Source organism: Aquarana catesbeiana, linkage group LG09, assembly GCF_042186555.1.
Source record: "Aquarana catesbeiana isolate 2022-GZ linkage group LG09, ASM4218655v1, whole genome shotgun sequence".
In the NCBI taxonomy this organism is placed as follows: domain Eukaryota; kingdom Metazoa; phylum Chordata; class Amphibia; order Anura; family Ranidae; genus Aquarana; species Aquarana catesbeiana.
In genome coordinates this window covers 260771694-260799443 of record NC_133332.1, presented here as the reverse complement: position 1 = coordinate 260799443, position 27750 = coordinate 260771694, and the positions used below count along the sequence as shown (strand labels likewise).

General features: G+C 42.4%; 1 protein-coding gene and 1 long non-coding RNA gene across 3 annotated transcripts in view; one reads left to right on the top strand and one right to left on the bottom strand.

Annotated features, from left to right (window-relative positions):
• Positions 1–335, bottom strand: part of ZNF628 (zinc finger protein 628) — a 28934-nt gene extending 28599 nt beyond the window's left edge. For both annotated transcript variants that reach the window (XM_073600292.1, XM_073600293.1), the window contains exon 1: positions 249–335. The gene's annotated coding sequence lies outside the window, so the exon portion shown is untranslated. The remainder of the gene's footprint in view (positions 1–248) is intronic.
• On the top strand, positions 83–27421 carry LOC141108575 (uncharacterized). The gene is made up of 4 exons (XR_012236088.1): positions 83–489; positions 23972–24056; positions 26769–26880; positions 26955–27421. It is a non-coding gene; the product is annotated as an uncharacterized lncRNA (long non-coding RNA).
• The last annotated feature ends 329 nt before the right edge of the window (positions 27422–27750 follow it).

Below are 27750 nucleotides of genomic sequence, written 5' to 3'. Positions count from 1 at the left end.
TCGGAAAGGGAAGGCAGGAAGGGGTTAATGGTCATTTTATAGAAATAAAATGTGGGAGGGGAAAAGGGGAGGATAGGAGTTGTAGTTCAGGGTGGAGGATGAGGAGACTGATTGATGACTCCCTTCCTGATGTACACAGCTGACTCCGCTGTCCTCGGTCACCCCCCCTTCCTCCCTCTCTGCACTCCATATAAAAGACTGAGATATCCCCTCCCCCTCCTCCTCTATCACACCGGACAGATACTTGCATTCTCTCCGGGCGGACGACGCTCCCCTCAACCCGGTCTCAGGCCTGCATTGCGACGTCACTAGCGTGCGCGGCGTGACACGTCACTGGGGTGCGACGCACGGCAACCCGGAAGCTGCTGCAGAGTCCACATGCACGCCTAGAGAGAAGAGAGTTGCAGGGAAGCGTGGGTGGAAATGGCAGGCTGAGCTCCGGTCCTGGGCTATATTGTGACATTGGTCTTGTGCTGGGCCAATGCCAGTGTGAGTAGGGAGGGATTGGTGTACAGGTTGACCTTTGCTGAGTGGCTTCTCTTGCGCTCTGGTTCACGTTTGTGCGGTTTCTCCATGGCCATAGCAGCCAATTCATGTACCCACTGAAAACACAGGGAAAAGGTCCCTGCACTTTCCAGGGACACCACAGTTTCCAGTATGTGTGGGTGCCATTAGAACAATTGTTCTGGTCCAGTAGTATTACTCCAGTCATTAAAGAGTTCCTAAAAAAAAAAATAGAAATTATGGCTTTGGTGCACTTTCTAAAACCGTAGAATCTCAGACGTCTATGGTAAAGTGCAGCTAAACCCAAAAAAAAAAAAAAAAAAAAAAAAAAAAAAACAGCATGGCCGGCTGCTCTTTAGGGCCAGTTCACACCACATGCAGTCCAATGTGTTTTTGTTCTGCATCAAAAACACATGGAAAGTAGGTTATATGGTTTACAATGGCCTAGTTCACCAGTGTGGTCAGTTCCAGAAAGAAAAAAGTAGACCATGCTGCATTTTTCCTGCACTGGAACGCAGTAAAATGCATCAAAAACGCACTGGGCGAGTATTTAAAAAAAAAAAGTCACCTAGAGGGCCAGTTCACACCAGATGCAGTTCTGTGCACTTGGGGTCAGTTCACACCATAGAAATGCAGGCTGGATGCACTCCAGATGCTTTTTTTTTTTTCCATGCACCTTTTTGATGCATCCCAGTACTGGAAAAATGCAACACGTTTTACAATTTTTTTTTTCTAGAACTGCAAGCACTGGTGTGAACCAGAGCTGCACGATTAATCGTTATCACAATTTTTTTTTCCCCCCTTGCGATCTTGATAAAATATTTCCCGATTCTTTATATGCAGAGAATTCTCTCTATTTTGCTTAAGCCGACAGCCGTCAGAAGGAAAAGAAAAATAGGGCAGTCTGCCAGGAATCACAACCTTCTTTAGCAGTGGAACTTAAGTATAAAACATTGTAACGATTTGTCCTTTAGAGCAAAAGGAATACACTTTGGTGTGTAAATGAGGGAAATTTAAAACACTAAACCGAGCAGTGGTCATCAACCCTGTCCTCAGGGCCCACTAACAGGCCAGGTTTTATGTATTACCTTGGAGAGATGCAGACTAGAATACTGCAATCACTGAGCAGCAAATTGTATCACCTGTGATGTATTTCAGTTATCTTCCAAACCTGACCTGTTAGTGGGTCCTGAGGACAGGGTTGATGACCACTGCTCTAGAGCAGTGTTTCTCAACTCCAGTCCTCAAGGCGCCCCAACAGGTCATGTTTTCAGGCTCTCCATTATTTTGCACAGGTTATATGATCCATTTCACTGCCTTAGTAATTACCACAGCTGTTTCATCTGAGGGAAATCCTGAAAACATGACCTGTTGGGGCACCTTGAGGACTGGAGTTGAGAAACACTGCTCTAGAGAATAAAATATTGCAACATTCACCGTTTTATGTCACACTATTTGCACAGCAGTTGTTCAAATGCAGTTTTTGGGGGAAAAAAAAAAAAATTACACTTTAATGAGTTAAAAAAAAAAAACGAACTAGTAAAGTTAGCCCAATTTTTTTTTTTTGTATAATGTGAAAGATTTCACACCGCAAGAATCGTGATCTTTTTCTTCTAAGCAAAAAAATCGTGATTCTCATTTTGACCAGAATCATGCAGCTCTAGTGTGAACTATGCCATTGAAAACGATATAACCTACTTTCTGTGCGTTTTTGATGCAGAAAAAAAAAAAAAAAAAACTGGACTATATGTGGTGTGAACTGGCCCTAAAAATGCATGCAGTGTTGTCCATGTATTCCAATGGCTCTAGTTCACACCAATGCAGCCATTGGAATACATGGAAAACACTGCATGCATTTTTAGGGCCAGTTCATGCCACAAAAATGCACTCTGAATAAGTTTCAGATCAGTTTTTGCTTACAGTTCACACCACATGCAGTTCCAGTGCATTTTTGATACAATTTGCTAGGTTCCGTACAGAAAAAAAATGCAGCACACTCTGCTTTTTTTTTTTTTTTTTTGCATCGGAAACTGACTGCATTGGTGTGAACTAAAGCCACTGGAATACATGGAAAACACTGCATGCATTTTTAGTGCAGAAAAAAGCGCACAGAATGCATCCAAAAATGCGCATGCAGAAAAGACAATTTCATGCTCCCAAATTTGTGTGAAAAGTTTAGGGATGGCCCCTTCCTGTTCCAACATGACTGTGCACCAGTGCACAAAGCAAGGTCCATAAAGACATGGATGAGCCAGTTTGGGGTGGGGGAACTTCACTGGCCTGCACAGAGTCCTGACTACAACCCGATAGAACACCTTGTAGATGAATTAGAATGGAGACTGTGTGCCAGGCCTTCTCATCCAACATCAGTGCCTGACCTCACAAATGCACTTCTGGAAGAATGGTCAAACATCCCCATAGACACACTCCTAAACCTTGTGGACGGCCTTCCCTGAAGAGTTGAAGCTGGTATAGCTGCAAAGGGTGGGCCAACTCAATATTGAACCCTACAGACTAAGACTGGGATGCCATTAAAGTTCATGTAAAGGCAGGCGTCCTGATACTTTGGGTAATAAAGTGTGTCAGGAGTATGCAATTTCTTGACAGTGAAAGGCACTCCACTTTACCAAACATATAAGGGTGTCAGTGATTGTTAATGGCAGTCCAACATGTTTGCAGACGTGCATGTTTTTGTGGAAGTTAAAATGCAAGGTGTAACAGCAAATGACCAGAGCATCATGCTGATGAGCGAGGCATGTTTTTAGAAAAGAGTCAGACTTTTCCGTTTTCTTTGTGCACAGGGCAGCCCATTAAAATGAATAGGCTCCCCTAAACATGGTAACATAGTAGTGTGAACCAAGTCTAAGGCCCCGTTTTTCTGCTTGAAGCGTGTAGCTCTAAAATATTCAACAAGCCAAATCCCATTAATTTCAATGGCCCCTGTTCACATCTGACCGTTCTGTCATCTGAAGCTCAAAAAAAAAAAAAAAAAGCACATGAGCTTCTTTTTGGCAGATTACAAGTGAATTTGGCCTGATAAACTTTTAGACCCCGTTAGCAGTAAATCGCTGCTAGTTTTAGGGGTGCTTTTAGGCTGCTAGCAGGGCTCTTTTAGCCTCTGCTAGCGGCCGAAGGGTTAAATGTGCCCGAAAAGCACCTTGCAGGACTTTGTAGGGAGTGTTTAAATATTTTGTCGGCAGGGGAGGGGGGCTTATGGTCCGATGGGTAGTTGTCAAGAGAAGGTTTGAATGACACATTAGAGTCTCCTGCTAGAAGGAGGGTGCCTTTCTGGTGTGGGTTCAACAGGGAGCAGATGTGGGTCAGGAACGGTCCCGGATTTTTATTCGGGGCATAATAAGACATAATGGTTACATCATTGTCTTGAATGGTGCCCCGCAAAATTAAGCATGTACCATTTGGGTCAGCAATTTGTTTACTGCAAGTAAATGGGACAGATTTGCGTATGGCGATCAGGACTCCTCTTTGTTTGGTGGGACTGTTAGCCAAATAAACCTGGGGGTAATCTGCCGCAAAATATTTAGGGCAGGACAAGGAAGAGAAATGCATTTCCTGTAGACATGCAATGTCTATTTTTTGTTTGAGATATTTAAATACTTTGACCTATTTTTGAGGAGAGTTCATGCCCTGAACATTCAGGGACAACCAATGGAGGGTCATGGGATCAAAGGTGTGCTACTGTGAAATGCTCCAGTCGCACACCCCGGGGACCTAGAGGGAAGTGGGGGAAAGCGGAGGAGAAAGAAGATAGGGAAAGAGAAAGGAAAGCAAGGCATATGGTTTCAATTTATCGAAGTGAATTTGGTGTAAGATATGCAATGAAAACATAATTGCATCTTTGTGTGGACTCTGGGGTCCACAGTGGTGTGGGACAATGGCCAAGACAGCCGTCTTAGCCAAGTACCTACTCATGAGGGGAGCAGTGGTCCGCCAGAACCACCGGACGATTATTATAAAAGTAAATTCAATTAAACAGTTTGTTAGCACAGAAACTGGGAAACTGGTAATAACACAATCTTCAAGAACCAATTCAAGCTATGCTGTTTACAGTGTTTAAGAAAACAAAAATCAAACGAAACACAAGGCTCAATCGCCTGGGACCCCCAGCTGCCCGAAGACACGAGCATACCAGCCCGGCCGCATCCTACCCCCAGGCCCGTCACTCACAGCCACGCCTCCTGGCCCTGTTTATGTGATAGACAGAACAGTGGCCCAATGCGGGGCCAGGAGGCGTGGCTGTGAGTGACAGAGCACCGGGTACACAGGAGATCAGGGCTTTATGTAATTCAGCGGTGCTTGCTCCTCTTCCCTCAGACAGCAGGGATCGGTGTATAACACGCACCCATGATTTTCCCCTAATTTTAAAGGGGAAAAAAAGCGTGTGTTATATGCCAATGAATACGGTAAATATGTGAATAGAGCAGCGCTAGCGACAATAAAACAAACACTAATTATGTGCTCTCCTAGTAGTGAATAAGTGTGCTTGGGCAAACCCGTGTAATAAAGTATATATATGGCCAATGGGATAATTATCCCGTAACAAGAAAACCAGTTTACCACCAAAGTGTATATGTATATACAAATGTGACAGAAAATATCATCAGTACCATTAATTGTAAATAATAAATAAATATGACTGCACACAACTCTCTCCTATTCTATAAAGGATTAACCTTATTTTACAATTCGTTCTTATACTTCCTACAGTGGCTAATATAGAGTCTATTATCCGTCCACATCCAGTGCCATCCACTGGTTACATATTGCCACTAAATATCCATTGTGCACAATTAACGTGACCAACCAATATATATATATATATATATAAATAAAAAAATGTGTATATAAAGTGATCCGTTGTTTCAAAAATATACCAGTTGTAACACAGTTGTAATATATAAAAAATTGTGGATAAAAATCAATATTATGAAAGTTCTATCTTGAAGATATTTCATTCAAAAAATTCCTGCGTGAAGTGACTGTGGTGATGACAGTTGAAATCCAGTGACTTAGGTGCTCCCCCTCAAGGGTCCCCACTCACCCGCTCCCTGCACCCCTGCAGGGGTAAAAAGCATCTGGTATCCTCGATACTTTCTTGGAATCCGATGTAGTTGTCCAATGGGGTTATCCTTAGGGGGCTTCCACTCCAGGTGTAACTGTCCTTCAGGTTTAGGCTTGTGTGTGTGGGTCTGTGACTGGAGACATAGCTGCTGTCCTGCTTGAACCATTCACACAAGCAGGACAGCAGCTATGTCTCCAGTCACAGACCCACACACACAAGCCTAAACCTGAAGGACAGTTACACCTGGAGTGGAAGCCCCCTAAGGATAACCCCATTGGACAACTACATCGGATTCCAAGAAAGTATCGAGGATACCAGATGCTTTTTACCCCTGCAGGGGTGCAGGGAGCGGGTGAGTGGGGACCCTTGAGGGGGAGCACCTAAGTCACTGGATTTCAACTGTCATCACCACAGTCACTTCACGCAGGAATTTTTTGAATGAAATATCTTCAAGATAGAACTTTCATAATATTGATTTTTATCCACAATTTTTTATATATTACAACTGTGTTACAACTGGTATATTTTTGAAACAACGGATCACTTTATATACACATTTTTTTATTTATATATATATATATATATATATATATATATATATATATATAGGTTGGTCACGTTAATTGTGCACAATGGATATTTAGTGGCAATATGTAACCAGTGGATGGCACTGGATGTGGACGGATAATAGACTCTATATTAGCCACTGTAGGAAGTATAAGAACGAATTGTAAAATAAGGTTAATCCTTTATAGAATAGGAGAGAGTTGTGTGCAGTCATATTTATTTATTATTTACAATTAATGGTACTGATGATGTTTTCTGTCACATTTGTATATACATATACACTTTGGTGGTAAACTGGTTTTCTTGTTACGGGATAATTATCCCATTGGGCATATATATACACTTTATTACACGGGTTTGCCCAAGCACACTTATTCACTACTAGGAGAGCACATAATTAATTTTGAGCTATATAGCTAATACATAAAAGATACGTACCCATATAGGTAGCGCCACTTGCCCCTACCCACACATATCTTCACTTTCTATCTCATCCCTGCAGGGGTGAGCAAGGGGAGGCTGCAAGCCTTGATCTGTGAGCGCGTGAATCTTAATCCCTTTTAATAAAACAAACACGTGTTTGTTTTATAATAAATACGGTAGTTCCATTGAGATGACACAGGCAGAGAGAATAAGACACTTCTGCTTTTTAAACAAAGCATTTTTTTGCACCTATAAATTATTTCAGGTACTTATATAGCACCGTCAATTTACGCAGCGCTTTTAAATATACAGTCAGGTCCATAAATATTGGACCTGACTGTATATTTAATGTATTGGACAGTTCTAATCTTTTTGGCTCTATACACCACCGCAATGGATTTGAAATGAAACGAACAAGATGTGCTTTAATTGCAGACTTTCAGCTTTAATTTGAGGGTATTTACATCCAATTTCAGGTGAACGGTGTAGGAATTACAAAGTTTGTATATGTGCCTCCCACTTTTTAAGGGACCAAAAGTAATGGGACAGATTAACAATCATACATCAAACTTTCACTTTTTAATACTTGGTTGCAAATCCTTTGCAGTCAATTACAGCCTGAAGTCTGGAACGCATAGACTTCACCAGACGCTGGGTTTCATCCCTGGTGATGCTCTGCCAGGCCTCTACTGCAACTGTCTTCAGTTCCTGCTTGTTCTTGGGGCATTTTCCCTTCAGTTTTGTCTTCAGCAAGTTAAATGCATGCTCAATCGGATTCAGGTCAGGTGATTGACTTGGCCATCGCACAACATTCCACTTCTTTCCCTTAAAAAACTCTTTAGTTGCTTTCGCAGTATGCTTCGGGTCATTGTCCATCTGCACTTTGAAGCGCCGTCCAATGAGTTCTGAAGCATTTTGCTGAATATGATCAGATAATATTGCCCAAAACACTTCAGAATTTATCCTGCTTTTGTCAGCAGTCACATCATCAATACAAGAGAACCAGTTCCATTGGCAGCCATACATGCCCACGCCATGACACCACCATGCTTCAGATCATGAGTTCCTTTCCTTTTCCATACTCTTCTCATCACTCTGGTAGTTGATCTTGGTCTCATCTGTCCATAGGATGTTGTTCCAGAACTGTGAAGGCTTTTTTAGATGTTTGGCAAACTCTAATCTGGCCTTCCTGTTTTTGAGGCTCACCAATGATTTACATCTTGTGGTGAACCCTCTGTATTCACACTGGTGAAGTCTTCTGTTGATTGTTGACTTTGCCACACATACACCTACCTCCTGGAGAGTGTTCTTGATCTGGCCATCTGTTGTGAAGGGTGTTTTCTTCACCAGGGAAAGAATTATTCGGTCTTCCACCACAGTTGTTTTCCGTGGTCTTCCAAGTCTTTTGGTGTTGCTGAGCTCACCGGTGCGTTCTTTCTTTAAGGATGTTCCAAACAGTTGATTTGGCCACACCTAGTGTTTTTGCTATCTCTCTGATGGGTTTTGTTTTTTCAGCCTAATGATGGCTTGCTTCACTGATCGCGACAGCTCTTTAGGTCTCATATTGAGAGTTGACAGCAACAGATTCCAAATGCAAATAGCACACTTGAAATGAACTCTGGCCCTTTTATCTGCTCCTTGTAAATGGGATAATGAGGAACCACCACACACACCTGGCCATGGAACAACTGAGCAACCAATTGTCCCATTACTTTTGGTCCCTTAAAAAGTGGGAGACACATGTACAAACTGTTGTAATTCCTACACCGTTCACTTGATTTGGATGTAAATACCCTTGAATTAAAGCTGAAAGTCTGCAATTAAGGTACATCTTTTTCATTTCAAATCCATTGTGGTGGCGTATAGAGCCAAAAAGATTAGAATTGTGTTGCTGTCCCAATATTTATGTACCTAACTGTATATAATACATTTACATCAGTCCCTACCCTCAAGGAGCTTACAATCTAAGGTCCCCAACTCACATTCATACTATGGTCAATTTAGAAGGAATCCAATTAACCTACCCACATGTCCAGAGTACCCAAAGGAAACACAGGGAGAACATACAAACTCCAGCCAGGTTTGGAACAAAATACATTTATATGGTATTTTTAACAGACCAAAAGGGAACAAATAAGACGTTCATAGTTTGTGTTTGAATGCACTTTAATTTACGGGATAAATGGCATTTTTGTTTTGTTTGAAAATAACAGTGGAAGTTTAATCCCCCTTTCAGTCTTTCCCACCTGAGCAATGGATAGTGTTGTGGAAATGTTTTATATTTTATTTTATATCTCTTTTATATCTCATATACAGCCAGCCACTAGAGGTGGAAACTTACATATCTTGGTACATTGGGACTTTGGCAATATATTATTGAAGAATTCAGACATTTGCCCCAGGAGGCCTAAAAATCCAATTTTGAAAATGCAAACCACACTAGCAGTAAGACGAGTCGTACACTCAAAACATCCCCCCCCTTCTACTGACTAGTTCGGATTTTCAGTTGAATTTCTTTGAGCTCGGTAGTGGTGACAGGAGGCCATCCACGCATCAGATTTCTAATTGAATTTTTTGGGGGTTTTTTGCTTTTTTGTTTTCAATTGTTTTTATTAAGATATTTTTCACATAAAATCATTCAATAACATTTCAAGACCTTATATAAAAACGTGTGTATATATATATATATATAAAAAATTATATATTATTATTATTATACAGTATTTATATAGCGCCAACAGTTTACGTAGCGCTTTACAACTTGAGGGTAGACAGTACAAATACAATACACTTTAATACAGTAGGAATCAGAGGGCCCTGCGCCTTAGAGCTTACAATCTAAGAGGGAAGGTCAAGAGATAATAACTGTGGGTGATGTGCTGATTGAGAAGATAAATGTACAGTTGTTAGGTGGGGGCCAGATAGGCTTCTCTGAAGAGATGAGTTTTCAGGGATCGTCTGAAAGTGGATAAAGTAAGAGAAAATCGGACGGATTGGGGTAGAGCATTCCAAAGGATGGGGGAGGCTCTGGAGAAGTCCTGAAGGCGAGCATGGGATGAGGTGACAAGGGAGTTTGAGAGCAGGTGGTCTTGGGAGGAGCGAAGAGAACGATTAGGTTGGTATTTTGTGACTAGGTTAGAGATGTAGCTGGGGGCCAGGTTGTGGATGGCTTTGTAAGTTATAGTTTAATTCGGTGACTGAGTGGCAGCCAATGGAGGGATTGGCAGAGGGGTGTAGCAGACGCTGAGCGGTTTGTGTGGTGGATGAGCCTGGCAGCAGCATTCATGAGGGACTGAAGTGGGGATAACCTATTTATGAGGAGGGAGTTGCAGTAGTCGAGGCAGGAGATGACCAGGGAGTGGATTAGAAGCTTTGTGGTGACATTGGTAAGGAAGGGGTGTATCTTGGAGATGTTGCGGAGATTGAGGCGGCAAGCTTTGGATAATGATAGAATGTGGGGTTGAAAGGTTAGTTCAGAGTCCAGGATTACACCTAGGACCTTGGCGTGGGGAGATGGGTTGATAGTTGAGCCGTTGATATTGACAGGGAAATCAGGGGAAGTGGCACCTGAGGGAGGAAATATCATGAGCTCGGTTTTGGATAGGTTGAGTTTGAGGAAGTGATATGACATCCAGGCTGATATGTCTGCTAGTAAGTTGGTAATGCGTGAGGAGACAGATGGAGAGAGCTGGGGGGTGGAGACATAGATTTGGGTGTCATCAGCGTAGAGATGATATTTAAAGCTGTGGGAGGCAATCAACTGACCCAAGGAGGTGGTGTAGATTGAGAAAAAAAGAGGTCCAAGAACAGAACCTTGGGGGACCCCAACGGAAAAAGGAAGAGGAGAGGAGGAAGTAGAGTTGTAAGTGACACTGAAGGAGCGGTGGGATAGGTAGGATGAGAACCAGCGAAGAGTACAGTCACGGAGACCAAAGGAGGGGGTGGTCCACTGTGTCAAAGGCAGCAGAGAGATCCAGGAGATGTAGTACAGAATAGTGTCCATTGGCTTTAGCCATTAGAAGGTCATTTGAGAGTTTAAGGAGAGCAGTTTCCGTGGAGTGTTGAGGGCGAAAACCGGACTGAAGGGGATCAAGAAGTTTATTCATGGTCAGATGGTCGCTTAGTCGGTTGTAGACCAGTCTTTCAAGAAGTTTGGAGGAGAAGGAGAGTAAGGAGATGGGACGTAAGTTGTTGAGATTGGTGGGATCCAGTGAGGGCTTTTTTAGTATGGGGGTGACTAGCGCATGTTTTAGAGAGTTTGGGAAGATGCCACAAGAGAGGGAGAGGTTGAAAATGTGAGTTAGAGAGCGTAGAATCGAGTCAGAGGGTGAGCGTAGCATTTGCGAGGGAACAGGATCCAGGGGGCAAGTGGTTAGATGAGTGCTAGATAAAAGTTTAGCAACCTCAGTAATAGTAGCTGGGTTGAATGAGGGAAGTAATGATTGTATCTGTGGACATGGGGTGTTGCATGGGGGAGGTTTTTGCGCATTGGTGATCTCCTCATGAATTGTATCAATCTTAGTTTTGAAGTAATTGGCAATCTCCTAGGCAGTGAGTGAGTTGGTGGGTGGAGGCAGTGGAGGACAGAGTAGAGTGTTGAAGGTAGAGAAGAGTTGACGTGGACTGGATGAGAAGGTGTTAATGAGTGTGATAAAGTAGGTCTGTTTGGCAGTGTGAAGGCAGGAGTAGTATTTTAGGAGGGCAGATTTATATTGTGTGAAGTCTTCCTGGGTCTTAGTCTTATGCCACAGGCGCTCAAGAGCGCGGCTACGTTTTCTGAGACTTCTGGTGTCATCTGTTTGCCAGGGTTGTAGCAGTCGGGGGCCTAATTCTGCGTGTAGTGACGGGGGCAAGCTTGTCTAGGGAGGAAGACAGTGAGCTGTTGTAGATGAAAGTAGCTAGGTTGGGGCAGAACAGAGGTGAGATTTTGTCATAGGAGGTTATCAGTAGCAGAGTAGAGAAGAGAAGGATTGAGGTGGCGAAGGTTTCTACGTGTAACTGTTAGGCGGTTGGAGGGAGAAAAGGTGGAAGACAGGGAGAGCGCAAAACTAATAAGGTGGTGATCAGAGAGTGGGAGTGGACTGTTGGAAAGGTTGCACGGAGTGCACAGATAGGAGAAGGCAAGGTCAAGGGTGTTGCCGTTGGAGTAGGTAGGAGCCTGTATCCATTGCTTCAGGTCAAGCGATGAGGTTAGACTGAGAAGTTTAGAAGTAATAGTAGTGTTAGTAGGGATGTTGAAGTCCCCAAGAATAATTGTGGGGATTTCAGAAGAGAGAAAGTAGGGTAGCCAGGCAGAGAAGTCATCAAGAAAGGCTGATACTGGTCCAGGGGGCCGGTAGATGACAGCAATTCTTAGAGAAATGGGAGAGAATAGACGAATGCAATGTGCCTCAAAAGAGGAGTGTGTCAGAGAGGGAGGTGGGTGAAGTACCTGATAGGTGCTGCATGGGGCTAGAAGGATTCCCACTCCACCTCCCTTCCGTCCACTTGGTCTGGGGGAGTGAGTCCAGAGAAGGCCCCCATGGGAGAGGGAAGCAGGAGAAATAGTATCCGATTCATGAAGCCAGGTTTCAGTAATGGCAAGTAGGTTAAAGGAATTTGTGATGAAGAGGTCGTGGAGGGCGGTGAGTTTGTTGCAGACAGAACGTGCATTCCACAGGGCACAGGAAAAGGGGGGGCTGGTTTTGGAAAGAGGAATAGAGACCAAGTTCTGTGGGTTGCGGCTCCTACCAGAGGGTGTAGGGGGATGGGAGCATTGGGCAAAGACAGATGATGGTGGCCCAGGATTTGGGGATATGTCATCAGAGATTAGGAGAAGCAGGAGGGTGAGGGAGGTAATGTGGGAATGTGATTTATGTGAAGGGGCATGTCTCAGAGTACTGGAGGTTTTATCAGTGTATGGATGTAGAATGAGCAAGAGTTGGTAGGAGCAGTAGTAGGGAGAAGACAGAAGGCAGGGTGATATGTATAAGCAGGCGGGTGGAGAGGGGGGGTGAAGGTAAGAGAGTTTGAGGAGAGAGGACAGGAGTGTCAGAAGCAGTGGTAGAGAGTGCATGTTACAGAGCGGAAGGAGAGCCTATTAGAGAGACAGGGTCACCTGCAGTCTGTTAGCTGCTTTCCAGTGCAGATTGCTGTATTTGTTTGCTTCGTGCAATCGCTGAAGTGCAGAGATTGAAGTGCATATCACTTGTAGAAGGAATCACTTAGAGATAGAAGCCTTAAGGATAGAAGCCATTGCAATGTGCTCACCCCTTAAGGATGCTCAAATTTATACTGTTATAAGGGTGGGGTTGAAGTTCATTAATTAATCATGAGTGACTATAAAAATGCCCAACAATCAAAGTGGACTTTTTGCTTCTAAAGTCAGAATAGCAAGGAGGCCAGAGGCCAAGATAAGATCAACACATAAAACTTGGGTAAGACAGTCCAGAGCAACAAATAACAATGTCATGGTTGTGCACACAGGGCAACAGATAGAGAAGGCCACATACCAAGACATACACACAGAGACAGCAAGCAGATCCCAATTTCAGTTAACGGTGGAAGATGTGGTTGAGCTGACACAGACCTGTAAAGAGACAGAGAAGGAATGATCAGGTGAGGCAGAACTTAAAGCAGAGATTGAAGTGCATATCACTAGAGATAGAAGCCATTGCAATGTGCTCCCCGAGCAATGAATATATATAATATATATAATAAATATATATATATATATATAATAAATATATATACACACACTAGGGGTGCGCATCTTCACTGGTCTCACGATTCGATTACGATTATCTGGTCAACGATTCGATTCGACGATGCATCACGATTACCGACGAGCGAAAACAAACTGAAAAATACTGAACCTCCCCCATCAAATGCAGCCACTTGTGCCCGCCCAAAGGCAGCCACTTGTGCCCATCAAACGCAGCCACCTGTGCCCAAACACAGCCACCTGTGCCCAAACAGCCACTTGTGCCGCCCAAACGCAGCCACCTGTGCCCGTCAAACGCAGCCACCTGTGCCCGTCAAACGCAGCCACCTGTGCCCGTCAAACGCAGCCACCTGTGCCCGTCAAACGCAGCCACCTGTGCCCGTCAAACGCAGCCATCTGTGCCCGTCAAACGCAGCCACCTGTGCCCGTCAAACGCAGCCACCTGTGCCTGTCAAACTCAGCCATCTATGCCCAAACAATGCAGCCATCACTAACCCCCCACAATTACTTTATTTTAATTAATGTTATATTACAATAGATGCTGTGCCCCCGCTGTATGTGCTTTTAAAAAACCAATGTCACCTCATACTGAATTTCTTCATAGTAGTACGATCATGTGACTCCCGTCCCGCCCCTCTCCTCTCCTCTCACGTGTCTCCTGAGTCCTAACGTCAGCGGGGAATTCTCAGTCCCGCCCGCTGACTATAGTTATCGTATCAGAAGAGATGCGGGCGGGACTGAGAAATCCCCGCTGACGTCAGGACTCAGGAGACGGAAGAGGAGAGCGGAGAGGGAAGGGCAGAGTGGAGAGGGGCGGGACGGGCCGGGAGTCACATGATCGTAATACTACGGCGAAATTCGGTATAAAGCGACATTTTTTTTAAAAAAGCACATACAGCGGGGGCACAGCATCTATTGTAATATAACATTAATTAAAATAAAGTCTTTTTAAAAATCCGCTCGGAGCGCTTTCCCGGGAGGGGCGGGGCTAGTAATGACGTCACTGAACATCGATTTTCCGGTCCTTACGCATCGATGCCGCATCGGGGACACCCGAATCGCGATGCAACGATTAATTTCAGCACCCCTAATATACACATACATACATATATACACACACACACACACCACTAAGCACCTTTTGTATTTTGTCATTTATTAATGCAATAATTTGCGACATAGGATTGCAATTTTCCACTTTCAAAATTAGCACTTTACACTTATCTTGCAATCTCGAAACACCCAATACAAGGACAATATGCGACCGGTCTAAACTAGAGGTCGACCGATTTATCGGCCGATATTTGGTGTTTTTTTCTTAATCGGCATCAGCCGATTGTGCTGATAAAAAAGGCCGATATAACTCAGTGCGACTTGCAAATGACTTCTGAAGTCAATACAAGTTGCCTGTATTCTTCTGTGAAGCACTACTCTCCTCTCTCTGGGCAGCCTGCCAAATCTGATAAAAAGAACCTGAATTGATACAATGTTTACACTTCTGAATGAACTGAGGGCTGTGTGTAGAAGCTCTCAGTTTAACCATTTAAAGACTAAATCTTTTCTGACACTTGTTGCTTACAAGTAAAAATCCTGTATTTTCCACTAGAAAATCACTTAGAACCCCCGAAGATTATATATTTTTTTTTTAGCAGAGACCCTAGGAAATAAAATAGCGGTTGTTGCAATATTTTATGTCACACGGTATTTGCACAGCGGTCTTTCAAATGCAATTTAAAAAAAAAAAAAATACACTAATAAATTTTAAAAAAAAACTAAGCAGTAAAGTTAGCCCATTTTTTGTCCAAAAGTTTTGATTACCTGTTTTTGTGTATTTATTTTTAAGATATAGTTTTTTTTATCTAAATTCTACATACAAGTGAACTGATTGGAGGTTTGTTTTGTTTAATAAATGTTTAAATGTAAAAAATTTTCTGTATCACTTTAGGTTGCTTTCACACTGCAGCGGGCATGCGTCGACGGTAAAACGCTGCTAGTTTTAGCGGCGCTTTACCGTCATTTTAGCGGCGCTATTCGGCTGCTAGCGGGGAGCTTATAACCCAGCTAGCAGCCGAGGAAGGGGTTAAATGCGCCCCTGAAGAGCCGCTGCCGAAACGCTTTGCAGGCGCTTTGGCAGCGGTGCGCATTCATTTCAATGGGCAGGAGCGGTATACACCGCTCCAAAGATGTTGCTTGCAGGACTTTTTTTTAACATCCTGCCAGCGCATCGCCTCAGTGTGAAAGCACTCGGGCTTTCACACTGAGACTGCAGGGGAGCCGTTTTACAGGCGCTATTTTTAGCCCAAAAGCGCCTGAAAAACGCCCCAGTGTGAAAGGGGTCTAACTGTTAAATTTTATGAGATGAAGAAAAAAAAAAAAAAAATCGGCCTAATATATCGTCCCAAAAAAATCGGCATCACATATCGCCCATCGGCCACCGAGATTTCTAAATATCAGCATCGACCAGAGAAAAACCCATAATCGGTCGACCTCTAGTCTAAACTATGTGGCATGTTCACCAATGCCAGGAGCATGGCGGACAAGATGGGTGAACTAGAGATATTGTTGTACGAGGAGGATTTGGATTTTGTGGGCATTTCAGAGACCTGGTTCAACAGCTCTCATGATTGGCTGGCAAACATTCAAGGGTATACCCTTTACCGCAAGGATAGAGAGGGTAAAAAAGGGGGAGGGGTGTGCCTATATATCAAGAATAATGTACAAGTGAATGTGAGAGATGACATCATTGAGGGAGCTAGGGAGGAGGTGGAATCCTTATGGGTACAGCTCCAAAGGGATGAAGCTAAGGGGAAAATAATACTGGGAGTATGCTATAGGCCCCCTAACCTGAGGGAGGAAGTGGAGACAGATCTCCTATCACAATTTGGATTAGCAGCAAGGATGGTACGTGTCATCATAATGGGGGATTTTAATTATCCAGACAGACTGGGCGGAGGGAACCGCGCATTCATTTAAGGCTCGCCAGTTCCTTAATGTCTTGCAGGACAATTTTATGGGTCAGATGGTAGACGCACCAACTGGAAATAACACATTACTGGATCTACTGATTACCAACAATACAGACCTGATCACGGATGTGGAAATACAGGGCAATTTAGGTAACAGTGATCACAGGTCAATTAGTTTCAGTATAAATCACACAAATAGGAAACAAAGGGAATACAAAGACACTGAATTTCAAAAGAGCCAACTTCCCTAAACTACAAACCTTGCTAAAAGGCATAAATTGGTATAAAATATTAGGAACAAATACGGAGGAGAGATGGGTTTGCTTTAAGAGCATATTAAATAAGGGCATTAGCCAATGTATCCCATTGGGTAATAAATTTAAAAAGCGAACAAAAGTCCTGGATGGCTTAACTCCAATGTAAAAATGCATGTAAAAGCAAAGGAGAAGGCCTTCAAAAAATACAAGGTTGATCATCATCAGCATTCAGACTTTATAAAGAATGCAACAAGAAATGTAAGGGTGCAATTAGGACGGCTAAGATAGAACATGAAAGACATAGCGGAGGAGAGCAAAAAAAAATCCCAAGAAATTCTTTAAGTATGTAAACAGTAAAAAAGGGAGGACAGACCATATTGGCCCCATAAAGAATGAGGAAGGACATCTGGTTACAAAGGATGGGGAGATGGCGAAGGTATTGAATTTATTCTTCTCAGTCTTCACGAGTGAAACTGGGGGCTTCAGTAACCAAAACTGCAGTGTTTATCCTCATGACACAACACAGGAAGCACCTCCATGGTTAACAGAGGACAGAATTAAAATTAGACTTGAGAAACTTAACATTAATATATCGCCGGGACCAGATGGCTTGCATCCGAGGGTACTTGGGGAACTCAGTCAAGTGATTGCCAGACCGTTTACTGACTGGAATGGTACCAGCTGATTGGAGAAAAGCCAATGTAGCACCAATATTTAAAAAGGGCCCAAAATACATCCCTGGGAATTACAGACCAGTTAGCCTAACATCAATAGTATGTAAACTATTAGGATCATAAGGGACTATATACAAGATTTTAGTAATGAGAACAGTATCATTAGCAGTAATCAGCATGGATTCATGAAGAATCATTCTTGCCAAACCAATCTACTAACCTTCTATGAGGAGGTGAGTTGCCATCTAGATAAAGGAAGGCCAGTAGACGTGGTGTATCTGGATTTTGCAAAAGCATTTGACACAGTTCCCCATAAACGTTTACTGTACAAAATAAGGTCCATTGGCATGGACCATAGGGTGAGTAAGTGGATTGAAAAATGGCTACAAGGGCGAGTTCAGAGGGTGGTGATAAATGGGGAGTACTCGGAATGGTCAGGGGTGGGTAGTGGGGTTCCCCAGGGTTCTGTGCTGGGACCAATCCTATTTAATTTGTTCATAAACGACCTGGAGGATGGGATAAACAGTTCAATCTCTGTATTTGCAGACGATACTAAGCTAAGCAGGGCAATAACTTCTCCGCAGGATGTGGAAACCTTGCAAAAAGATCTGAACAAATTAATGGGGTGGGCAACTACATGGCAAATGAGGTTCAATGTAGAAAAATGTAAAATAATGCATTTGGGTGGCAAACATATGAATGCAATCTATACACTGGGGGGAGAACCTCTGGGGGAATCTAGGATGGAAAAGGACCTGGAGGTCCTAGTAGATGATAGGCTCTGCAATGGCATGCAATGCCAAGCTGCTGCTAATAAAGCAAACAGAATATTGGCATGTATTAAAAAGAGGATCAACACCAGAGATAAAACGATAATTCTCCCACTCTACCAGACTCTGGTCCGGCCGCACCTGGAGTATGCTGTCCAGTTCTGGGCACCAGTCCTCAGGAAGGATGTACTAGAAATGGAGCGAGTACAAAGAAGGGCAACAAAGCTAAGGGTCTGGGGGATCTTAGTTATGAGGAAAGGTTGCGAGCACTGAACTTATTCTCTCTGGAGAAGAGACGCTTGAGAGGGGATATGATTTCAATATACAAATACCATACTGGTGACCCTACAATAGAAATAAAACTTTTTCGCATAAGAGAGTTTAACAAGACTCGCGGCCACTCATTAAAATTAGAAGAAAGGAGGTTTAACCTTAAACTACGTAGAGTGTTCTTTACTGTAAGAGCGGCAAGGATGTGGAATTCCCTTCCACAGGCGGTGGTCTCAGCGGGGAGCATCGATAGCTTCAAGAAACTATTATATAAGCACCTGAATGACCGCAACATACAGGGATATATAATGTAATACTGACACATAATCACACACATAGGTTGGACTTGTGTCTTTTTTTTCAACCTCACCTACTATGTAACTATGAAATTAATGATTATTATTTAAGCACAAGTCACTTTGTTAATAGCTGTCACACTAGCATATATATATTTTTGACCACTAAGCACTTTTTGCACTTTGTCATGCATTGATGCAACGGTATGCGATATAGGATTGGGGCTCTCCTCTTGCGATATTAGCATTTTATACCTACGATTAACATCTAGGAAGTGTAAACCACCTTTGGCGAAAACCATATATAGGAACACTTTTTAGGATCAATAAAACTATATAAATAGTCGCCAGAGGCTGTAGCACAATGTAAACTAAAACGAAAACTGGGCTTTAAAGGCTACAACACATGTTGTGTCTTGCTTATCTTACTTTGTATTTTCCATTAATTTAAACCTTATTCATCCACATATTATGTTTTGAACCAGCCTAATGGCCAATAAGACATCACAAACCTTTAGCACTGTACTGGGACTTATGTTCACATACACAATATCTCAGGCTCTTGCCAGTTAATTTAGCCTCCATATCCAGCCCAGGATATCACACAAGGCACAAAACGGTGGCTTACCATCAAAATTTACCCCACTAGAGCAGCGCCATAACAACACCTGTTTTTTATTCACATTCTAGTACACTCCACCTAGGTGGAAGTGTATCTGTAGAGGCTGCAGCTCTATATCTCAAAAGTACCTTCATCCACTTACCTTACAAAATTCTACATCTATTGTATTAAATTCTTGAGTGATTTCCTTTTTAGACAAGTGAAAAAAAGGGGGGTAAAGGAAAAAAAAAAGGAGAGAGAAGGGAAAAATACGGGGAGCAGCGGCACCCATAATTACCACCTATGTAGTTCACGTAAACCTGGGTTTGTCTAAATTTCAACCAACTCCTCCAAGTGTTGACATATTTTATTTCAGAGTTATTTTGCATATGTATTACTTCTTCCATACACCTAATTTTATCTCTCTCTCTAAACCAGTCCTTTATCGTCAAAATATCTTTTGACTTCCAATGTTTCAGGATTAATGCCTTTGCAGCATTCAGCGGGAAAGGTGTAATTACTTCTCTATTTCTTCCTTGGTTACATGAAACAGGCACTGCCAAGGATCTAATACAGTTTCAATCCCACTAATCTTCTTTATCCATCCTCCTACTTCCCTCCAATATGGCTGAATTAGGGGACATTGCCACCATATATGTGCATGATTTCCCTCCTCCTCACAACCCCAACAAATAGGATAGATAGGTCAGGATTAATTTTATGCAATTTTAATGGGACATAATACCACTTCATTAATAATTTGTAATTCATTTCTTTCATCCTTGGGTCAATTGAAGAAGAGTGAACATAATCATAGACTTTAACTTCTCATTATTTCCAGTAGCAAATGATTCAATTCTAGTTCCCAACTTTCCAAAAGACACATGGAATCCATATCTGGGGGATTCATCAACAGCCTGTAAATGTTGGAGATCCCTTGTCTATTTTTTCCCCCTTGGTCAACCTTTCGTTCCCATGAATCCAACCCCCTTGCTGAGCAAAGAGGCTTTGGGAGAGAAACTACAAAATGTTGAAGTTGAAGGTTGTTTAGGCGTTATACATAAATTTTCTAGCACAAAATACTGATTTAAACTTGTACACAAAAAATGACTGAAAAGGCCTGGCCTTCAAGTGATTAAAGTTTGTCAAGCTGAGTGGTGCTGACAGAGCCACCAACACATAAGACCAGCCTAATTCTCACTCTAATGCTACACCTAGTCCTCATCTAATGTTTATTCAATTGTTAATTGTATAGAAAAAAAATAATCAGACATGCATCAAAACTATTTTCATTTAACACTACAACCTTCTGGCTTTAAGAAACACTTAAAAATAAAAATGTAGTTAATTGCAACTGTTTTTGCAGATCAAGCAGAGGAAAAAAATATGGTATCATTCAAGTCTGGGGAAATTATTATGGAATTACCATGTACTTTGCAGTGCTAAAACAAACATCTGCATCAGATTACATCTGCTAATTAGTCAGCAGTTAAATAAAAAAAGAGTGCTTGCACACCTTGGTAAAATATTGCACCAACCTGATTTACACGAATCATGTCTCCAACACGAGAGATGTCAGATGAAACAAAGGAGGGGAATATAAAACTTCAAGTCAAATGTGTCTAAAATATGGACCAAGTACAAATCAAATGGGAAGGTTGTTAAAGGGAAGCGTACCGATAGACCAAGGAAGACATCAAATCATCACTATATAAAACAAAGCACTATGCCTTGAAAACAGAAAATGCAAAACAAATGGTCAATAACTGGAGTCAATGTCTGTGACCGAACTGTAAAACATTGCCTAAAGGAAATGTGATTTACATACAGAAAAGCCAAACGAAAGTCATCAATAACACCTAAATTGAAAAAAAACAAGGTTACAGTGGGCAAAAGAAAAACAATCATGGATGACTGGATGAAAGTGATATTCAGTGATGAATCACAAATCTGCATTTCGCAGGGTGATTTTGTGGAAAACTATTGTTAGTCTTACCGGTAACTATCTAGGAGTCGTCCAGGACAGCACTAGAGATATAAGCTCCACCATCGGAGGCAGGAAACACATCAGCAGATCTTTAAAGGGTAGCTTCCGTCCCTCTGCTTCGGTCTTTAACCGAGAATTTCCCCGGAATGGCTTCTGGAATAAAAACGCTAGTCCAAAGTTATAACAGCATATAGAGAGGGAATCCCTGCTGTCCTGGACGACTCCTAGAAACAGAGTTACCGGTAAGACTAATGCCCTGTACACACGGTCAGGCTTTCCGATGGAATATGTGCGATCGAAGCTTGTCGGAAATTCCGACCATGTGTGGGCTCCATTGGACTTTTTCCATCAGAATTTCCGGCACACAAAGTTTGAGAGCAGGCTATAAAATTTTCCTGACAACAAAATCCGTTTGCGTAAATTCCGACCATGCGTGGACAATGCCGACGCACAAAGTGCCACCCATGCTCCGAATAAATTCCGAGATGGAACTGCTCGGTCTGGTAAAATTAGCATTCATAATGGATATAGCACTTTCGTCACGCTGCAATGTTTGAAAATTGTTTAATGCAGCATACTCTCTTCTTCTTTATAATGCTAGAAGAATGAAGTTGTTTTGTTGCTTATATTCACACAGAGTTCTCACGATTTCATGAATATAATTTGTATTCGTCAGATCTACCAAATTTTTGGGGGGGTTTTATGTTTTTATATTTTTGATAATTTGTGGTTTGTTTTTTTAACCAGTTACCAACCGGCCCATAGCCAAATGACGGCTGCAGGGCGGTTGGATAACTCTGGGAGCACGTACTATGACGTGATCCCGGAAAACCGCTCCCACATGCCCCCTGACCAGGTCCAGAGGACCCGACGGATCACGCTGATCGCGGCCGTTTACCATGTGATCGCTCCGTCAAATGACGGAGCAATCACATGTAAACAAACCGGCTTCATGTCATGACGCCGGTTCCTCTCGCCCCTCTCTGTACCGACCGGTACAGAGGGGGAGGGATCGGATGGCAGTAGCACTGTGGGCTGGATGTGTAGTGCCCACAGCGCTGCTCTGTGACATGTGCAGTCAGGTCCATGGATCCATCCATCCTCAGCAATACCCTGCACTACTCTGCAATGCCCCGCAATACTCTTCCATACTTGGTGATACCCAGCCATACTCGGCCTCTGTATGTGGCCAGGCTGTGGAAGTCTCACACATGTGGTATCGCCGTACTCAGGAGTAGGAGAATCTATTTTGGGTGTCATTTTTGGTATGTACATGCTGTGTTACAAATATTGTATAAATGGACTACTTTGTGTTTAAAAAAAAAATGCGTTTTAACCACTTCCCGCTATCATATGACGTCCTTGACTTTATGTGGGGATATCTGAATGATGGGTGCAGCTACAGGCATCGTTCAGATATCAGCTTTTTCCACCGGCGATTCCCTACACCATAATGATCATAGTGGCTGTCCCACTGCTTGATCGTTCTTACGGGAGGCGAGAGGGGACGTCCCCCCCCCTCCCGCCGCCCTCAGGTGCTTCTACTGACTCACTGCTACTATTGTTTTTTGATTTCAGGCTTCCCAGCCTAGAGGTGAGATGTGGGGTCTTACTGACCCCATATCTCACTGTAAAGAGGGCCTGTCATGCCATATTCCTATTACAGGGGATGTTTACATTCCTTGTAATAGGAATAAAAGTGATCAAAAAATTTATTTTTTGGACAAAAGCGTCAAACTAAAATAAAGTAAAATGAACAAAAAAAAAAATTGTCCCCGTGTGCTTGCATGCAGAAGCGAACGCATACTTAAGTCCCGCCCACATATGAAAATGGTGTTCAAACCACACAGGTATCGCTGCGATCGGTAGAGCGAGAGCAATAATTTTGGCCCTAGACCTCCTCTAACTCAAAACATGTAACCAGTAAAAAATTTTAAAGCGTCGCCTATGGGGATTTTTAAGTAGCGAAGTTTGGCGCCATTCCACGAGCGTGTGCAATTTTTAAGGGTGACATGTTAGGTATCTATTTACTTGGCATAACTTCATCTTTCACATTATGAAAAAACATTGGGCTAGCTTTACATTTTTATTTTTTTTAAAGCACAAAACTTTTTTTCCAAAAAAAGCATTCAAAAAATTGCTGCACAAATACCGTGCGAGATAAAAAGTTGCAACGACCGCCGTTGTATTCTCTATATAATGTTTTGGGGTTCTATGTAATTTTCTAGCAAATAAATGATAATTTTTACATATAGGAGAGAAATGTCAGAATTGGCCCAGTCATTCCAGAACGCCTGAAGATGCTCCGTGCATGTTGGGCCTCTATGTGGCCACACTGTGCAAAAGTCTCACACATGTGGTATCACCGTACTCGGGAGTAATAGCAGAATGTGTTTTGGGGTGTAAATTTGTGGTATGCATATGCTCTGTGTGAGAAATAACCTTCTAATATGACAATTTTGTGAAAAAGAAAAAAAAAACTTGATTTTTTTTTTGTGGGAAAAAATTACAACTTCAAAAAACTCATCATGCATCTTCCTAAATACCCTGGAATGTCTTTTTTCCAAAAAGGGGTCATTTGGGGGGTATTTGTACTTTTCTGGCATGTTAGGGTCTCAAGAAATGTGATAGGCCGTCAGTACTTCAGGTGTGATCAATTTTCAGATATTGGCACCATAGTTTTTGGACTCTAACTTTCACAAAGACCAAATATACACCGATTTGGGTTATTTTTACCAAAGATATGTAGCAGTATAAATTTTGGCCAAAATATATGAAGAAAAATTACTAATTTGCAAAATTTTATAACAGAAACAAAGAAAAATGCATTTTTTTTTACAGAATTTTCGGTCTTTTTTTTTTTTTCTTTATAGCGCAAAAAATAAAGAACCCAGCGGTGATTAAAACCAACCAAAAGAAAGCCATTTGTGTGAAAAAAAGGACAAACATTTCATCTAGGTACAGTGTTGCATGATTAATTGTCATTCAAAATATGAGAGCACCGAAAGCTGAAAATTGGTCTGGTTATTAAGGGGGTTTAAGTGCCCAGTGGTTAATCAAGATTTCCTGTTTTTGTTCATTTTTTATTGGTGATCTCCATAATTATTTTGTGGGTTTTGTGTGTCAAGTTACCACAACACCATTATATTGTATTTTAGAATCTCAAGGTGATTGGTTGGTGTCCCTTGTTAATTTCACATTGTATTTTGGAAATGTACCTGCCTACTCACAAACTGTCCTTTTTGAAGTAAAACACATAGGCAAGTATTTGTGAAAAATAGCTAGCCATTTATTCTAGGTCATAACAAAATAAGGAGGAAGGCAACGCTGGATAAACTGGTGAAATTTGAAAATCCTTTGTACCCCAGGGTATACATCAATAATTTTACAGTCAAAATTGGTGGCCTGAGGAGTCCTTATAATAGTGAGCACAATCCGGTCCAGGACTACAAGAGATCAGGAACAGCAGCAGATGACATATCTGGCCCCAAGCTGTGGTGATACAACAGCCTGCATCTTTTGCCAGACCAGACTGAACCCAGGGCCATCACTCTGGTCTTCCTTAGATGCTTCCTTCCAGGCTGGGGCTCTGGTGTGGCAGGAGGTGGAGGAGGACCTGGAGGAGGACGAGGACCATGGTTGAACTCACAAACATGGCTTTGTCTTTTGAGTTGGCCCCTCAACCCCTTATTTAGGGCTTGGAAGATGAGATACTCACATATTAGGCGTTGGCACTCTTCCATTTCCAGCATTTTTGCAGACTGTAATATAGGCAAAGTCCTCTAGAAGACTGTGGTGGGTTCTGAGGGCCGCAGTAGCCTTCCAAAATAGGCCAATTGCTGCCTCCTTCACGTTACTCCTCTTCCTGCCACTTTTTTGTGGAAGGCAGAGGGGAGGGACCTGGGTATCGGGCAGGCTTCTGGGCCCGGCCACCTCCTGGCTGCCACTTACCCCCGCCACCTCCTGGCTGAGACTTTCCTGTGTATGAAAAAGGGACATCGTTTTAGTTTTATCAATCACACACAATTTTCATCTCATGACTGTTGCAAATTGAATGTTAATAAATAGAAAAAAAACTATTCTGAGACCAGCATTTTTTCTTGTTACAATCATTTGTGGCCACTACTGTCTATTGATATGTAAAACACTTTGTGAAATCAGAAATTAGTTATCAAAACTAGCATAGATTTAACATAATTAATTTGTCAAACAGAAATATTTAGAAGAATGCTATACATGACTCAATCTGGGCTCCTCCACATGTTGCTCCCTGGAAGGCCCAGGTTGGGCGTCTGAAGCCTCAGCTGAGGGGGAGGATGTGTGGAAGGAAGAGTGGAGATTACTGGCCTGGGTTCAGTCTGGCCTGCCAGAAAATGCAGTCTGTCACAGTACCACAGCCTGGGGACATAAATGTCATCTGCTACAGCTCCTGATCTCTGGGAATCCTGGACCTCCTCATGCCACCAATTAGGGCCTTCAAATAGGGGGATGTCTGCCGTGGGGATCACCAGCTTCACAAATTCCAGTAATTGATCCAGCGCTGCCTTCCTGTTTTATTGTTATAATGTGGGTGGTTTACCTGCCACAGACAGGGCAGCTCCATAAACATATCAATGAATATTGGCATAAAGTCATGAACATAGACTAAATCCATTTTCTCTGCAAGACACATATATACACTGCACATGCGTGAAACTCCGCCCGCCCCTGGCGTTCTTTCTAGTCTATTCCCCGCTCCTTCTCTTTTGGCGCAGTGGGGGAGGGCACATGGCGGAGAGACAACGGGTGAGTGATAATTCCAGCAACGAGGAGGAGGAGGAAAGCTCGGAGCCAGAAACGTCAGGATCCCGCAGGCGATTTAAGGCATCAAATATGGCCTTTGTAGAGATAGTGGACATATTGAAAAGGCCTATGACGGGAAGTATGGACCTTACCCCAACCCAAATGTGAGAAAGGCCAAGATCATGGCTAAAGTTGTGAAGAGTCTGCGCCGGAATTTTGGGGCACAACGATCAACTGAGGAAATGGTGGTTGGACCTCAAATTAAGGGAGCACGATCAGTATAGAAGGATCAGGAGAGTGCTGCAAAAACTTAAGTAGTTGTCCTGTGTTCCTATTCTTTATTTTGATTACATTCGTGCTGCTCCATGTGCTTTTCTTTACTGTTGTACAGTTTAAAATGGCAACTTTCATGTTCATGGGCACATTAATCGTTAGTAGGAAACCTTGTTCGTTTGGCCACTAAAATACGATGTTTTGGCCAGATGCAATTCAATACCGTTTTTCTGGCCTACTTCGATTAAAAAAAGTTTGTTGTCTAGATGGGTTTGTAACTAGAATAAAATGCAAACTAGATTCTGTGTAAGGAGAGGACACTCAGCAGCTGTTTACTCATCTGGCCGCATGAGCACTAGTGTGGGAGAAAAGAAAACCCTTTTTATTAGTAGGGGGCCCACACAGGTGCTCCAGTGAATACTATAGGGGTGTCTCCATCTGTGAAGCTTGCACAAAACAGGTACGTATTCAAGCTTTCCAAAGGACCACAAAAATTCCTCAGCTTGGAACTCTGCCATAACAGACAATTGTACCCTACTTCCAAGCAATGTTTCATATTCCTATTTCTGCCATCAAATATCTGTGTGCTAAGTATACCTATTTTTGTTCACAAAGGGGTGAAAAGACTCAGGACACCACTCAGGAGACCAGGGACCCCCCAAGAAGAAAGGGGAAATCCTCCAAACCCAACCAGAGGAGAAGGGAGACATAGAAATTGTCACAACAGGTGAGTGTGCAACCACAGCCTCAGGTAATAGATGGATGCCTGCATATTTATAATACATGGTGTTTTTTTTGTAGGTGATCGGGATGTTGTGGAAGAGTAATGTCATTTCACCAGTGAAAGTGTCCAGGTCCTCATCAGGAGATAATGGGGTGTAATATAGATTTGGAAAACCTAAAGCAAAACATCAATGATGTTCAAAACAAAATGAACATCACTGATGTTTTAGGGGGAAATTAAAACACCCAGAAATTCCTAAATTTCTTCTGCTTTTTTTTTATGACTAAAATTTTTTAAGTATGTTAAAAGCCAAATTTAGAAGATGCAGTGTGTCAACATGTGCTATCATGGGAGATCAATGTACGCGTTTTGTGGGTGCAACCCCTTCCTCGATAATAAAGTAGCTGAGAGGAAGGGGGTGCACCCAAAAAACACATCAATTGATTCCCCATGATGGCAGCTAGCACATGTTGACATTAGGCAATTTGCATCTTGTGCATCTTCTAAATTTGGCTTTTACAGGGGTGACATCACCCCATCTGCTGAACGCAGTATCAAACTCAGTTTGTACATACTCATGTCTGATATTGCCTTCACTTTATAAAAGTTGAACTTTGTAAGTTCGAGAGTTGTGTATTTTTTTTTATGGTTTTAAACATGCCTGTTTTACCTTAAAAGGCGATTTCTATTTGTGACCTAAAAAAATGTTATACAACAAACATGTTGGTTTGTTCAAAAACCCTTTTATAAAACGCACATGTGATTGTGCTTTGATTAAAAGGATTGATAAACTATGTGTGGCTTCTTTTTTCAATGCTCAAAAGCATTTTTTGGAGTAAAGTTGTTTTCAGTGGCAATGGGGGTTATTTACTA